The following is an 18,308-nucleotide window of genomic DNA, read 5'->3' as shown; positions in this document are numbered from 1 at the left end:
ATTAAATTAAACCGATTTTTACAAGCTTTTCTTTTCCGGTTGATTTAAGTTTTGTAGTATTAAATTTTAGTCGGTTTTTGCTAAATGTGTTTCGCCGTTCGGCATTTTCAGGAAATATGTGTACTCGCCACTCATCCACACTGACAACGAATACTAATATTAATTATTTACCATTTGAGACTGCGCATAGTGCCTGAAGATGCCGAAAGGCGAAACTCGCGTCACAAAAACGACTTAAATAGTATAATAATAAAAACTTAAATCAAGTAGAATTTATATTCAAATTCCATCAAGTATTAAATTTAAAAATCTTTCATTTAATACACTCACATAATACAATATTTCCTAAGTACGATCAAATTTTCCGCCCAAATTGAAAGTTTTATCCTGAATCAAAGTTGAGAGCTTTTTACAACTTTTTAACAACTTTCGGCAAGTAGGTACAATACGGCAATTAAATAACAAGTTATTTGTAATGTATGCTATAATATTATCATACAGGTATTGTTGTTATTAAAAATGTTCCGAGACCCACTTAATATGCCAAACTACCCAATTTTGGGTTGCGGTCTATAATCTGTAAGGAAATGGGCTCTCAGCCGGAAGTTGCACGTTCGATTCCGGTGAGGTCACATATGTGGTTATCTCAAAATCTGGGTATTTATATTGTGATCGTTTAACTTCTCCTGCTGTACAACTATTTCACTACACTTTCATTAGGCATCCTGCAGTGATTATTTATGCATATTACAGAATATATATACTATATTTAAAAAAATAAAAACAGTTAAATATCCTGATATACTTCACTTTGTATATATATATTTTACGAGAAATAGCTGTTCGCTATTTTATAAACCTACTATATCCACGATGTCCATAATAAATGTGCCCGAATACTATAATAAATAAATTATACAGGGGTGAAATTCGAACCTGGGAGCTATGACTTGAGAAATAAGTATACATTCTTCCACTAGGCCAGTGGTCGGAAAACTGCGGCTCGCGAGCCAAGTGTGACTCTTTGGCCCTTGAGTGTGGCTCTACCACAAATGACCACGTACGGACTAAAATAGTGAAAGATAAAACAGTCAAAATATCTTCGAATATATACATTGGTTTCAGCTTTATCAATAGCAGTTGACGAGTCTTGTGACACAAATTTGTACGACTTATTTCATCTACTGGTCTTAAAGAAGAACTTTTAGGATTTTTGCTACACAAAGGTCAAGCACGTGGAGATGATATTGCAAATGCTGTAATTGAGTGCATGGAAAAACATCATATTCCACACGATAAAATTATGTGAATTTCAATAGACAGGGCGAAAAGTATGACCGGCGTAAGAAAAGGGAGATGGGTGTTCACCTTCCAGAAATAACGGACGATCAGTTGATCCAAAAAAAAATTTCATGGTAGACGTTACGTCTCATCTTCAGCTTAATCGTAAACTGCGGGGGGAAAGAAACACATTTTTTCAATGTTAGAAGATGTTATTTCATTCGAAAACAAATTATCCCTTTTCGCTCAAGATTTTGAGAGAAAATCTTTGCTATTTAAGTCTGCTGAAACATCGCCAAGAAAATAATTCTGATAGGTATTAACATTTGCTATTTCAAAAAAAACAATTTTTAAGAGGGAAGCTTTTCTCAACAGGTTTCAGGAATTCAGAAACAGCAAAGCGACGTTTTTCTTTATTTAAAAAACCTCTTATTGCTAACACAACGGTAAGAGAATTTATTTTTCCCCCCTAAATGTTGACATTAGCAACTTTGAAATACGATTGCTGGATTTAAAATTAAGAATTATGGAGCTCTAAGTTTGAATATATCTGTGGTGTAATGGACATATTGGAGAAAAATAAATATAAACATGGTTCACAGCACAAGTAGTCTGCTTTGAAAGACCTGGCTAAGGAAGGCATAATGATTTTTAACACCTGGAATAGTATTCCTGACTCATATGATCAGTTGAAAAAACGAGCGTTTGCTGTACTTTCCCTTTCCGGTTCTACATATTCATGCGAAAAATCTTTTTCAAGCATGAACCTTATCAAGAGTAAATTGAGAAGTTGTCTTATCGACGAGAACCTGGAATCGTGCCTAAAATTAAAAACAACAACATACAAACTTGATTTCCCCAAACTTTTCAAGGAGATGGACGTTAAGTGTTTGTAATGATTTAATTGTATGTATACCTTATCATTATTAAGTATGATATCAAGTTTTATTCAGTGTACTTATAGTTTAATTATGATTTAAAATTTTAATTACAGTTTATTAAGTTAATAAACAATGTAGCTACATAATAGTTTAAGTTTAAGAAATTCGGCTCTCAAAAGAAATCTCAATCGTTGTACTGTTGATATTTGGCTCTTTTGACTAATGAGTTTGCCGACCACTGCACTAGGCCAACGCTGGCATATACTTGTGTATGTTAGCAAAAATTAATCTAAACATATATTGGTTTATCGCAGTTTCCGACGGTAGTATCGATATGACAGTTAATGGAAAGCTTTGACAGATTCCAAAAAGTGGAATATTTTGGACATAATATGTGTGGAAATACCACCATACAGGATAAATCTCTAGATAAAAGCAGTCCGAGAAAAAGGGGAACACCATGGACATGGTCTTATAATAGCTCAACCTCGTTGACTCCGAAAAATCTAAACCAATTAGTTGGTATTATCCTGAATGGCTTTTTGGGAGTTTTTTTTATCTATATATTATAATACTATATTCAATGTATCGTTTGGAACAAACTCCTCAGAATATGTTGCTTGATGTACCCCGGTTAGTATTATTCACTTATAATGTATCTTAAATGCTGTATTATTAAGAGTTTGAACATATACTATAATTTAAGCAAGTGCAAGTAGTTACATTTAAAAAATATTGGAGAAATTCCACGACGTTGGTCAGTAATCTAAGTAATAGTAAATAGTTACCTACTTTGATTTAAGAAACAAAAATCGATTGCCAAAGTAGCTCGATTTCGAAGAGCGCTGATGAGTAGGTATTAAAAGTGACCAATAGTTAAAAATTGTCGCAATTAGTATGTCACGCCGTAGCATATTGGATAAATGCGACGTTTGGGGCGTTTACCCGTGGAGATGCAGGGTTCGATTCCCGGCCGGGGTGGCTTACTTTTTTCAAAAAAAGATTTTTTCTATTGGTTATAATATACTCTCTTAGAAAGTGTTTTTCTAAATTATATATGTTCAATAATCAGAATGATATATTCTTAAATCTTGTGAATTATTCGTTTGAATAAAAGAAATAGTTAATTATATATTAAGAGTTTATTAAAGAAATATGTCTTTCAATTTTAATTAACACCCTGCCCTCATACAAGTGGAGTAGGTGAATTAAAGGCTGAACTGCCAGCTCATAATATCCTTGGAAAGTATCGTTCCAACGCGGAGGGGAAGTGGGGATACAAATACGTTTAAGCCTGAAATGATATTTGACGAGAAGGTTGTAGATGTCTCCACTTAAGTATACAACTTAATTGAATGCCTGAAATAAATATTTCCTAGCGTCCTTTTTGCGAATGTTTTTTTTAGAATTAACATTCCCGTCGATATAGGTATAAACATTAATATTTACTGAAAAGCTTTTAGAGGCCTTTAAATTCATTATGCATCCATCGTCTCCTGTCTCCTCTATATTTTTTCCCATAATACTTTAATACCGTGGCTAGAAAACTTGAAAGTGAAAAATGGTTATATAACAATAAATTACTACTAACACCCATAGGCGATGACGGTGTAGTAAAAAAGAATTCATAGAGCTCTAAAATCCATCTATATAGACCAGCATCTAATCTCATACACTGAACAAAGTTTTAAAGAGAGGCTGATAATCACAATAACCAATTTTCGTAAATAAGCCGCTCAGAAATAATTTTTTTATGTGGCTGTCGACTTCATCATAACAGTATCAGAAAATTATAATGTGCGGTATGTGTACGATCAATTTTATAAAATTAGTTATCACTTATTGATGTTCATTCCAACCCACGGTGGCCGCGCGGCTTAAGCGTTGGACTATAATGCCGTGGGTCCCAGGTTCGAATCCTGGGTCTAGCAAGTACACATATTGTTTTTCAATTTGTGTCTATCAGGGCATGGACCTAATAGGTTGAGCAAGTGGCTGACATCCATTTCTCGTAAAAAAAACTAAATCTGTTAATACAAACCTCTACTCTGTGGAGGCCCATATGATCCTATAAGGATCGGACATGGTCGAAAGAAAAAAAGAAGATATTCATTCATATTATATTATATAGAATAGATTGTTTCATTTTCTTGTGTTACATATTTCTGATGGAAAAGCTTTGTTTTATTAGTTTAAAAAAAGTGGAATCAGTACATTAAAATTTGCGTTTTTCTTATATATTATTAATATAAAGATTTATTGTATGACATGTGTTTCGCTCACATGATGATTTTTATAATGTTTGAGACGTTCACGGTTGTTTGTTATGATGATAGATTTTTGCGTTGTCACCGCGTGTTCTTCCCTATTCTTTCCTCGACATTCCAGGCTCGTTGCAGAGGCCATTCGCAAGAATTTTTAAAGGTGAAACCATCAATTATTTTATAAAGTATATAATTTTATAGAGAAATAAAATAACTAACACCAATTTCTCTTTATAAGATTTAATATTTTCTTTTTTTTGTGAATGGTCTCGCAAAGCAACGAGTCCGAAACATCGAAAGAAGAAGGATATACCTAGAACGCGCGGTGACAACCCAAGTATCTATTCGAAGGGTCTCCTTCTAGAAGAGAAGAGGCGATATGACAGCGAGTCACAGTCAAAGCCTCAGTAAAATCACAAAAAAAAAGATTTTTATATAAGTTAATTAAGTATGAGTAGTAAACGAAATTGATGTTTGGGTTTATGTAATATTAAACGTAAACACGTGGTAAATACTCTTACCAAGTGATAATAAAAACCAAGTAAACGACAAACCGCTTTAAACGAATAAATATATTGTATCCATTTTTTTTTATATCATTTTAATGTTGTTACCTGTCAATTCTTGGTGGAAATACGTATCGGTACCTCAGAAGACAGCAGTGGCGAAGACTCCATACTAGGCGATTATTTAAAGCCTACCTTCTTAAGAAACATATTTTTTAATTGCATATTGACATATTTATATACTTAATCACTTCATTATTTTATATTATATAAAAATAATTTGTTTTGCCAACGAGCGATGTCGTATATGTAGGAATGTATTACAGTATTACACAGTTTACAAAACAATCTGCAAAGGTATTAAAAAATATACCACAGCGCGCCGTAAATTAAATAATAAACGCCTCGACGTAAATAAATTTCCGATTATGTGTGAAATAATTCTGAATTTTTTTCGTATGGACTTTACGTCTCGTAACCTCAGCAAGTCTGCTGATTTGTACGAAATAAGATAAGCTCCTATCGCAGAGCCAAAAAATTCGCGCATAATATTATTGTCACGACTGCGCACTTTGTCCAAAATCATTAATAATTAGATAATTAAGGTAAGTATAGATTGTTAAAAATAAATTTTATCTAATGATTTTTGATGGGTATACATGTTTTGAAAAATACGTAATTTAAACACATCGCTCATTTTTATGTCGTCAATGAGTTTTTGAAGTTTCATTGAATTAGTGTGTCGTTGTCATTTATTAGTGTGTACCTATTCATTAGTAGTAAATATCGTACTATTCTCGTAAGTATACCTGACAAGTGTGCTCTTTTTATCATATCTCCACAGCCTACCTCTTTCCAAAAGTCACCCTTCGCCACTGGAAGATAGGCAGTTTATCTCTATATCAAGTCTAATTTTGGCTAAAATATATTCAATAACGATTTGTACGAAAATTAGCATAATTTTCAAAACCAATTAACCTTAGTCTATCTATTTATAACAGAATACCTAAACTATAAGTCTCAAGGCCATTATTCCTATGCAATAATAATTCAGTGATTTTGAGGTAGAAGTGCCTAAGTCGGTTTGGCTGCTGCTGAGATTATCGGTTTTGAAATAAATCACAGTTAATTCTTGCTAAGAAGTTATTTTGGTATATCATATTTTATATTATTTATCTATGATTAAGTTTTTGATATTGTGTTATATTCAATGTTAGAGTTAAAAATGATTATCTCAATTTAAACTATTTCTACAAATTAAACTATCTATTTATTTTGCTTATGTGACAACATATTGATATACAAAAAAGAGCAGAATTATTTTCACACATTGACATTAAAATCTTAAAAACGCAACTTAAGTATGTAATTTTACCCTGCAACCACAAAATTATTAATAAAATAAATCAATTTAAACACAATGCATTGTTTAGGTACTTATTAACGCAATTTTTGTTTTGTTTAAATCGTTGATAAAGAAGTTTCCCTTTTCCCACGTTGGTTGTATACTTTTTCATTGCGAGCGACAGTTACAAGACGCGAAAAAGAGAAAGAAAGTCAGTGTGCTGAACTGATCAAATTAAGAATGTGACAGTATGTTTATTGAACTACTCTTGGAAACCATGATCCTTAATAATGATGCATAAAGGCTTTGTCGTGATGTTGTGGCCATTACTGGAAACAAAATTCACTATGTACTTAAATCCATTATTTATTATTAGCTACATTTACACTACCGTGTCTTGTATGTGTTGAATGAGTGAATTACATAAATATTTTTTTATGTCAAATAAGTAACATTTTTTTATTCGATGCCGCCATTTTCGCTTTATTTAATTAAAATTGTACCGGAAAAATCCACAAATAAATTTTTCGTTTATTACTAATAGATATAAATAAACGCAATGAGAAAATGACATGATCGATCCCCTTATAGATAGTCATCCTGAGATGTCCCAGATTTACATAAAATACAATATTATGTTATTTTATTCTATTTTTAAATTAGCAAAAAATGCATTTGCTTTCTTTTACAAAACTTTTGTTTTTTACGTATAGTATAATTGTTGTCGTCACCTTTTACCTAAATCTCTGATTTTATAATTAAATGTAAATTGTACGTCATTTTTGGTCTCAGTGCTATACGGCTATCTGTTTCCGATACAACAGCTCGAGGTGAACTGTGATACGGCGATATGTATACGTACGATTTTCCAGATACGCCTGAGTATACCGTACATAAGCATACATCAATTTTACAAAAAATAAATAAATTTAAATATGAAATTACATTCGTTTTGCGTTACTCAAATATTAAGACGCCGATTAAAAATGAATTCAGCATCATATTATTATGTTGTCAATATTTTTAGTTTAATGTACTATTAAATTTAGTTAGTGGTTAGAAACGTTGGCTAAATTAATGGGTTTTATAGTATCCTTGTGATTATTTAAAGTTTCTTACAATGTGGACGCGTATTTCTTGATTCTATGTTCCGGAAACATTTGCATAAATAATCGGGATTCTTGTAACACATTTTGTATGGAAACGCGTATTTTACGGGTTTTGATTATTTATTTTGTGCGTTTGTAGGTCGGCGAATGTTTCACAAAATCGTGTAAATCAGAACTGAACGAAATTTTTCCGATAGATTTATTGTGTACTTATTTCGTTTCATAAAACATTAATGTTCACATTTCACGACAGTTATGTAAACAAACGTTCCACTGACGGTGAAGTTTTAATATCATGTTTTACCTTATATTTCCAAATTTTATTATCGAGACCAATAAACGCAACGATTTCGCGTCATATCATCATCGTGGATTAATTCACTACTGTATGAAAACCCATACAAATTGATTCCATTCCACTCTATATAATGTTTTTATAGACATATTATTCAGCCGATTTAATATAGGTACGCGGTATAAATGAGAACTCTGCCATTTTTATAGTATTAATATGTGTGTTCCTGAAAATAATATTAGAAATAGGAAAACTCAGTTGTTTTTTTACCCAAGGCAGCGTACTGTCAATAATGCTAATTATTGAGAGGGCAATAACTGTGTTTAGCCTAATTGCTCGGATATTGGTTTGAGTATCACTTGGTACACAACATATTATTCAGTATTGAATAAAATATATATAATTTAAGATACATTGTTGCTGTTCAAATTCAACGATAATTGCGTAGTGATACAATCGTCTGTTTGAAAATATCGTCCTATAAATAATAAATATTTTCAAATAAGTATCTACAGTTTTTTTTATTATGATTAACCATGTCCTTGGGTTTTCGTACAAAGTGATTGTTAGTAATTTTGGACAATCACAAACACTCAGGCTTTGAGAAACACACATAAATATATTGTGTATTCACTAAGTCGAAACTAGAGCTCCCGGATGGAACGCCAGCGCCTTACGCATTGCACCACGAGAGCCGTTTTCTGAATACAGATACATTATTTGCTTGCTTGCATAATTAATTGTTGATGCATCCTTGTTACGATTCGAATAATTATGCTAAGCAATAAATTATGATAACTTTAATAAATAAATCAGTTTTTCACAAGTAATAGCGTTAATGATAGCTGAATAAAAAATGTCTAATACTCAGATAGAGGATACAAGTCTATATATCACAGCATCTAACAAATAGAGCAGATTTTTCATCGAACTGTAAAGTATTCCTCAACATATTTCATGTAGGTAGGTGTTGGTCGAAACAAAGTGTAACGTAAGTAGTATGGAACAAGTTAAGGCCTCTCGGGGAAAAGTTAACCGAACCGAGCCGCAGATAAACACAGCTCTTTACTTAGCGTGTTCTAAAGAACGATTTACATGCATACAGATACTTACAGTGTACTGAAAAAACGCGTAATGTGATAGGTCGGTGAGCCGATTATTTCAGGCCGTTGATGGCTGTAATAATTTAGACATTTTATAATGAAGTTGTTTACTTAGGTGTCAAATATATATTATATATATATATATATATAATGCGTATAATTACTTATAATATACATTATATGATTATGCATATGATAAAAATACGCAACAATTATATCAAAAGTAAACTTGTCTCACACACGGGATCAAATCTTCATAATACCTATATAATATTTCGAGAATCAATCAACTCTTACGACCATAATATTCTCATATAGATATAGTCTTAAATAAATAATAAAAACACTTACAATTGTAAAAAAATTTATTTAAATTTTATACGTGGTGTACTTTGTTAAAATACTATGTACTTTACAATTTTTTTTGTATTCAACGAATAATTCACAAGATTATAGAATGTAATATTCTTTATATTGAATGTACATAATTTTGAAAATATTTCTCACAAAAATATATATACTTCAGAGGGAGGGTTGTACCTACAGAGGCACCTAGCGGAAAAATACGAAGCTTGCAATTTGAGAATTTTTTTTGATAATTCACAATTTCAACTGTATTAATTAATAAATATGAATCTGAAAAATAAAAAAGATTTCAAGTTATACACATTTATATTTAAAAAAAAATCGATGCTTTTTAAATTACATATAAAAAAATATTAAAACGATGAATTAGTTAAAAATCTACAAGATGAAAAATTGAAAACGTAATAAACTAAATTTTAATAATAAATAAGAACATAAAATATAATGTAATAATAACGTAACTGGGGAATTAAATATGTAAGAAATACACATTTTTTTATAATTGTAAGCTTATCTTTGACTTAAAAAAGATTCTTTTTAATGTTTTCAGGTACATATTTATTAATTAATAAAGTTGACATTGTAAATTATCAAAAAATGTATCAATTTGCAAGCTTTGTATTTTTCCGCTAGGTGCCTCTGTAGGTACAACCCTCCCCCTTAACCAATAGTAAAATCTTTTTGAAAAAAATACGACACCCAACCGATTGCCAATAGTAAAACATCCGTAAAGCAAATCCGCAAAGAAAATATGTAATCATCATAGCCTGAATGAATGGAAACTGGAAAACTGGATTAAATTCCTTTCGGTTATGTATTTCCGCAGAACTCATCCTTCAAAGCGGCCTCTAAAACTACATTTCGGACGATCTATACCAGCTATACCTCTTGGGTACCACTAGATGACTAGATTTGACCAGCGGTTATAAAAAATCTTCGAGCTGTGTGCTGCTCGTGTTCATTTTTTTTTGCCAGACTCTATTACATCGCATAATATAATTGTGTGTTCCTTCATCCAATTATTTAGTTTTAGTTGGTATGCTATTTCCAGCATGTGTTTTTATATATCACGCTATGCTACGCCTAATTTCTGGACCACCTTTTTACTCAGTCATGTTTCGTATGTACATTTGTGTACGGGGTAGTATCTATTGTAGTTTGTGAGGGAAAAATACATTTTTAATTTTCCATCAGTTATTTAATACAAATAATTTGGAGAATCCTACACTGTCATATAAACAAACATTGCATTATAAAGTGTATAATTTCAAATACTGGCACTCGTCAGTCCGCAAGTAAATATTTGTGGTAAATGGTGTTTTTGGGTTAATGCGTATTTGATTTAATCATTAGTTTAGTTGTTCCGTTATTTTGTATTTTCAAATTTGAACAGTATTTCCATTTCCATTAGCTGGTAAGCTCGTTATTAAAATATACATTAGAAAAATATAAATGAACATTTCATTAATTATCATTTTAATTGATTGGTTTCTGTTATTAATCTTTTTGACATTTTTTTCGTATAGAGATTATCATAATATATAATGTGCGAAATTACAGAAAAAATAATAACGTATTTTTGTTAGATTTTGAGCGTTTGTAGAATTATTGTGTTTTGGTAAAGGCAGCAGCATCAGTTGGGAAAAAATGGCTCTTATTTCGATTCAGTTTTCAAACACAATTACCCCAAAATAAATAAATCGCGCTTATAGCACGTTTGAACTAAGGTGACGATATATTTTTAATTTAAACGACAATTAAATAAAAATACTCCTAATTAAAATAGAGTGAATTTCCATTAATTTTGAAGTACTTAAGCACATTAAATGAGATGAAAAAGAAAGAGGGTAAGTTTAAAAACTGTTAATTTAAATTAACCATCTAAATTTAAGTTGGTAAGGTAATATCTTTTATATATGAATATACTTCATGTTATATAATTTCAGAAAATGTCGAATGTATTATAAAATTGATCATCATCATCATCAGGGGCGCGACAACCCGGTGTGGGTCCTGGCCTCCTCCAACAGCTCCCTCCACCTGTCCCTATCCAGTGTGGCCGCTTTTCAATTGGGTACACCCAAAATACGGCAGTCACTGGCAGCTCCATCCAACCAGCGAATCTTTGGCCTCCCTCTTCTTCTACGTCCTATTGGATTGCTGGACATCACTCTCTTTGCCGGTTCATTGTGATTCATACGGTGCACATGACCTAGCCATCGCAGTATCCAAATCTTAATTGATTGAACTGCGCTGCAATCTTCGTACAGCCCCGTAGAGCTCAGCATTATATATTCTCCTCCAATTGGTGCCATCCCTGATACGGCGGAGAATTTTTCTTTCAAAGATGTTCAGAGCTCGTTCATTTCGCAGAGTTAATGTCCAGGTTTCCGATGCGTAGGTGAGCACTGGCTTTACAAGTGTCTTGTAAAGAGTGCTTTTAGTTCGGCGAGATAGAATGCGGGACTTAAAATGTCTTAACAGGCCAAAGTAGCATTTATTCACAGACATGATTCTCTTGTTGATTTCTTCTGTAATATCATTATGTCGAGTTACAAGAGATCCAAGGTATATGAAACTGTCGACCGAATCAAACTTGTATGCGGCAATATCTAACTTTGGTGCGACTTCTCGTGGTGATTATAAAATTGATAGATTACGTTTATAATGTCTCTATTTCCATTGCCAAATCAGGATAGTTTCAATATAGATCACTAAAATAATATCGTACCCGGATATTTTCACACGCGGAAATATTCACAAGCCTCTACATAAAGTATTACTCACTCAGGGGGATATTGAAGAGAATTAATAATCTCAATAATATAACAATCCCCATGGTAGCGAAATTGATAGATCGCACGTCTCTCAAGTTGTGGGCGTGGGTCCGATAAAAATATCTTTTCCAATATGTATCCAACTAATGCTTTGAAAGAATTGAAAATTATCATTCCTCATAAAAAAGTGCGTTAATAGTATAAACTCTACTATGTGAGGGCCTGTATGCTCTGTGTAGGAGCGAAAATGGTGCTTTTATTTTACTTTTGTGTTATTTATTACAGAATAATACTTACACTGACCACTTTGTGTTTTACAACCATATAGGTATAAAAATTAACAACAAAAACGTTTGATAATACGGATTAAAATATCCTCTTTAGAACCTTGAATAATTCGAGTTTACAGCCAATTAAATGAGTTAAACCAGTGGATTTTTCTTTGTTGTCTTCTATCTTTCACATCCATGAACAATGCGGCAACCAGAAAATACACAAATAAATTGTAAAAAAAACCGCAATTTAAATATAAGATAATGGACTTGTTTTTCGTCTGCTGAACAATAATTGTTTGCCACGGTCAATTTCCCGTGAACCAAATAATGGATTATGCGTTTATAAAATCGTACGTAACGCTAACGACTGCTACGTAAGCGATTTTTTAACAATACGTCTACAAAGATGTGTTTATGTACACATAAATACATAAATACATACATAAATTTAGAAATTTACCATGATGATAAATAATATGTACGTTTTTTACTATCGTATCGTTTTTTAAAATTTCTACTTCTTATATCGTGCGAATTGTGTGTTATTACTTATAAGTTATATGCAGGGCTTTTTTTGAAAAATAAAGGTGCCGGAACGCACTTATTGCCAAACTTCTTATGAACAGTCTCCCAGTCCAGGATCTTTGGCGGCCCCCTACCTATCACTAAAAAATGAAAAAAAAATCTTTAATGAAAAATGTTAAATGACACACTTTCAAAACACTACACAATTATTATTAATACACCTGAAAAAAATATCCTAGTAGAATTTCTATAAAGCTTATCGAACTGAATGCTGAAAGGAATTAATTATTATTTCACAAAAACAAGATTAAAGAAGATTTATTTTTTAATAGTACACAATATTAAAATATATTTATATATTGTTGGATTGGAATAAAACTCCTAATTTAATTGAATAATAAGTTAGATGACTGTAATTAATCTGTCTTTTCATTATCATCATCATTTAAGATCGATAGATTTATGGATGAAGGCCTCTCTTGGAATACCTCTTTCCATTCTTTTCAGTACCTAGTTTTTCGCTGCCTCACCGAGTTTGATGAGTTTATTGGCACATGCGAGGGTAGCCGTTTATATTTCGGAAATAACAAACAAAAACGAATTTTTTATCAATGAAAACAGTTTTATTGTTTTTCAAAATATTCTCCACGACAATTTATACACTTTTCCATGCGTTTGAACAATCTGAAAAGCATTTTTGCCACTTTGTAGAAGGTAACTCCAAAACATAGTTTTTGAATGCATCAACCCCCTCCCCTCTTCTGGTGTAGAAAATCGTTGACCACGCAATTTATCTTTGACTATCGGGAATAAAAAGAAATCGTTTGGTGCCAACTCGGAGTTGTACGGCGGATGACCCATTAATTCGATGTTTTGAGTGCTCAAATAGGCGCTTGTTTGAGCCGATGTGTGAGAGCTCGCATTGTCTTGATGAAAGATGATTTGACCCCGACGGTTGCTTTCCCTCATTTCACAGAAAACTTCTGGAAAACAAATGGTTATGTACCATTCAGAATCGACTGTTCTATAATTCTCTGAAGGTACAGTTGCGATATGGCCAGTTTTTCCGAAAAAACAGGCGACCATTTGCTTCGAAGTGCTTCGAGCGCGAGTAACTTTTGTTGGTTTAAACTCATTTTGGAAGACCCATACGGTCGACTGCTATTTAATTTCGGACTCAGACGTATAGATCTAGGATTCGTCACCTGTAACAATCTTATAAACGATTTTTGAAGCATCTCCATCGTATTTTTGTGCATTTTCTTGCACCAATTGACACGTGCCTCTTTTTGTGCGATTGTCAAATTATGCGGGATCCAACGCGAACATGGCTTCCTTACGTCTAAATATTCATGCAAGATCATGTACACGCTAGTGTTACTAAAGCCCAGAGATGCCTCATTCTTACGGTATGTCACATGACGATCTTGCATTATCAGTTCAAGCACAGCATCGATGTTTTCTAGAGAAACAACTGATTTTGGACGACCTTCACGCGGCTCGTCTGTGAGCGAACGACAGCCACGATAAAATTCGCTAAATCAGCGATATACAGTAGTTTTTGATGGTGCTTCATCTCCATATAAAGCATTAACTTTAGCGATGCACTCTTCCCGTGATAATCCACGTTGAAAGTTGTTAAAAATAATCGCACGAAAATTTTCACGAGTTAATTCCATTTTTTGGCCGAGATAATTTTTTCAAATAATTTAAAAAAACAAAAAGCGTCCGTTTGTACTTTTGTCGTTAAAAATGTCAAACTTGAAAATACGCACTTAGCAAATTGCACCTAGCAACACCAGTATTGTAAAATCCCGAAATATAAACGGCTACCTATGTACAACTGGTTTTCTGTGGTGATCGTTTAGTGCCTCTCGGTAAAATTATAAAGCGGTTTTCCACTCGCTGGGCAGAATGCCTGCCCATTACCGTTTCAATTCTGAGTATTACAAGTATTAATTTTCTCGAAAAAGTGTAAGACGGTTTGCTTTCGCGTACTGCCAACAAATTGGGTTTCAGATTTTTTGCCTGACGTTTATTGCTCACTAAAAAAATAATCCTTACATTCAAACTTCAATGTTTATTTGCGTAATTGTTTTTTCGGTATAAAAAATGAGCTCGTCTGTGTAAGCGTTGACAGATCTTTTAATGAATTAATTTAAATGCCACGCACACTCCACTTTCCCATTTGGACCTTTAATGAATAAAAACGTGAAAATATATTTACTACGCGTATTCAGAAAGGTATCTTTAAATCTCCAGTCAACGGCCTTAAATTCGTTTATCAAAATACGAAAATTATGTGCCTACTAAGAGCCAAACGTAGAGATGTCGATGTTACGTTAGCCTAACAGCGCCTGTACATGTGCAAGGATTTTTTTTTCGACCATGTCCGATCTTAATAGGATCATATGGGCCTCCACGGAGTAGAGGTTTGTATTAACAGATTTTTTTAAAATGAGAAATTGATGTCAGCCACGTCTTGCTCAACCTATTAGGTCCATATCCTGACTCACACATAAATTAAAAAAAACAATATGTGTACTTGCCAGACCCAGGATTCGAACCTGAGACCCATGGCGTGATAGTCCAACGCTTAAGCCGCACGGCCCCCGTGGGTATTAATGGATTTACTGGCAGCAATAGTTCGTATTTTAAACTATCGTGACAATAACTTTACTGTTTACACGTAGAAGTGCTGACTGCCTCTCCAATCTCATTCTTTAAGAGTGAGCGAGACGCAATGTTGTCATTTTATCGCACTATTTTGTACTATTAGTAGTGAAAATCGGCCATCCTGAAAATTAGTTCGTAGTTCGTTTTTTTGCCGGCAGGTTCGCCACTATCGCTGTACTGCGCAAGCGCAGATCGAATAAATCCCACTGTCGCATGAAAACTCAGAAGCTTCCAAACTTTTTTGATTCATGCATACAAGCTTGAAACTGCGGGATAATACATATATTTTCTTATTATGGCCGCGATAATACCTACTGTCAACAGTAAATCAATGCAAGTGTGAACGGGCTAGTGCAGACCAATTTTTGTGTTAACAAATGAACATAGTATAAAAATTATTTACGAACATATACGATAACATGTAGACATTGTTGGCAATATAGACGAACAAGCAAGTGTGGCCATCATAGAACAGATTAATAATATAGACATGGTAACAGCCGTCACCTAGGGCCAAGGTTTTGAAGCAGGGTACTTTATAACGATCATGCCATAAAATCTAAGTAAAGCAAAGTGCGCCGACTACCTTCAAATATTGAATGCGTGTTAAATTTACTTGATAAACTTTAATGAATATTATTATGAAATAGACGTAACTATTTTCCACACTCCAAATCCGTAAACTGTTGTGGCATCAGTCCCGTGCGGCTCCGTCTCGGGACGGAATGAGCACTTAAAATCACTTCTTTCAGACACGTTTAAAGCGTCATAGAAAGCGGCCGTGCATATCCACGGTTGTGCATATATGACGGGTGGTGGTGGGCACTTTAACGTATACCACCCAGTAGGGTAAGCAAGTTCCTATTAATTATGTGTTAATGTTTCATCGGTTGTAGTTTGAATGTTGCTTTTATTAAAGCGCGCAAATGTGTACGACGTAAACTGGCACAGTGGCCTAACTTGATTAAATTTGATAGCAATTTCTGCAGCTCTGTTGTGTGCACGACCCACGGAGGGTGGAACAGATGTTTGTATAATTTGTTAAAAAACGTTCAAGGTTATGCGTGCCCTTAAGCTCACTTAAATACATACTGGGTAAATATGACTATGCATTTGGCCCTTAGTTTCTTGTTAACGCTCTTGCTTTTTTGCCAAATGTATAATAGTATATGTATGTTTTATGTACCTTCCTTCTTAAAGGAAAATCTTTTCTATGAAGATAAGAGAAGTGAAATTTACAAAAATGTTACTAAGACTAAATACTAATAAATAAGTCATTTCACATTGCATATTTATTTGTAGCAAACTTTGGCATGTCTCAAAAATTGCAAGCATTTCAACACATTTTTTTTTATTCACTCAATCAGTCAATTCCATAAATTATTAAATGCGCAGATATTATCTGGATTGGTCCTAAAACTTGAATTTTTAGGAATGTATGATATTATTTTTATTAATTATACGTATATTGTGGCATAGCGAATCAGAAGCGTCCTTGGACGTCGCTGGAAAGATTTCGCAAATTAAGCAGTAGTTATATGTTGACTGCTGTTTATCCTTACCACCAAACCATCATTTTAGAGTATTTAAATGAATATTTACAAAAATTTCGTGGATCATACGTACTTATATAATAATAACACGTCAAAACAAACCGGTATCTTTTAATACGCCAACGTACTACATATTATTTATTATATTACTATGAATTCAACTGACAGGCTGCATGCCAATTAATCTTGCGTTGGTTTGAAAATCACCTGTGATAGCACCTGTCCAGATCCAAATTTCCCCCCTGATTAGCGACGGGTAAACATCGATAGTCTGAAGAGAGGAATACAACACATCATGAGAGATGACATTTTGCAAACAATTTGCTATCCGAATGGAGCAACATTCAACTCTATACGGAGTGTCTGGGACTCACGACGGTACTCGGTTAAAACTAAATGCCGCCTATTCATCGCTTGAATTTTGACGGTGCTGCTTTACGGTAGTGAATCATGGCACAATACGAAAGCTCAACCGTATATTGAGTTTCGAGAACAGATGTTTGCGACGGATACTTGGTGTGCGGTAAGGGGAGATAAGAGAGCAGACCAAGCAGCCTCTCATCTCACTACGAGTGAAGAGGCGATGGATCTGGCTCGGCCAAGTACTGTAGACGCATTGAAAAACTTCAACCTCGCTTGCGTGTTCCTCAAGCCAGCTCTGGAAGGCCGCTTAATATTATAAATATAATATATAAGCTACGAGATCCTGGCATGACCTGGAATGATCTACGGGGGTTATTTGGAAGAGCCATGTGGCGTTTATATACTGCATCTAATGGGTGGACATAGTTGAAGGAAAAAAAATCAACCACACTATAAACGTTGAATTGTTAGCAAACGTTTTATTACAAAAACGACCTTAGCTTTTAGTCTCTTTCTAGCTGTAATTCGAACAATTTGGTTTATAATAGATATGTATATTGTTTTATGTATTAATTGTATATACTATTGGCTCTTAAAAGTTTCAAGTTGTCATTGGAAAATTTTATTAGTAGGCTTAAAACATTCTTCAAAGTGCCGTTTGAGCGATAATAAATTTATCAATTTAAGTCTTAAATGTAAAACGAGTTTGTAAGTGAATCTTTCTGATATATTATGTAAACATTTTCTTTGGAAGTTCTTCAAATAATAATATATCAATACACATTTTATTATTTATTTCCCGGATCAAATAATAAATATCATCAAAATTACTAGCGGTAGTAGTAGTATTAATTGTTGTAGTACATACTCCATTTTTTTTTGTAACTGATAAAATATACCAAAGTAATAATTATTGTATCCTTTTGTAGGCATATTGTAACTAAAACACACATTAAAGCTCGTCTCTATGTATCCATATATGTCATTGT

The 18,308-nt window shown here is 33.2% G+C and overlaps 1 protein-coding gene across 1 annotated transcript in view; it reads left to right on the top strand.

Annotated features, from left to right (window-relative positions):
• The window catches only part of LOC147079733 (glycosyltransferase 25 family member), a 439,462-nt gene that overhangs the window by 42,250 nt on the left and 378,904 nt on the right, over positions 1 to 18,308 (top strand). The gene's annotated exons all lie outside the window — the stretch shown is intronic.

This window comes from Rhyacophila brunnea, unplaced genomic scaffold, assembly GCF_057557595.1.
Source record: "Rhyacophila brunnea isolate RB1 unplaced genomic scaffold, BYU_Rbru_1.0 scaffold_1, whole genome shotgun sequence".
Lineage (NCBI taxonomy): Eukaryota > Metazoa > Arthropoda > Insecta > Trichoptera > Rhyacophilidae > Rhyacophila > Rhyacophila brunnea.
This window is presented reverse-complemented; position numbering and strand designations above follow the sequence as displayed.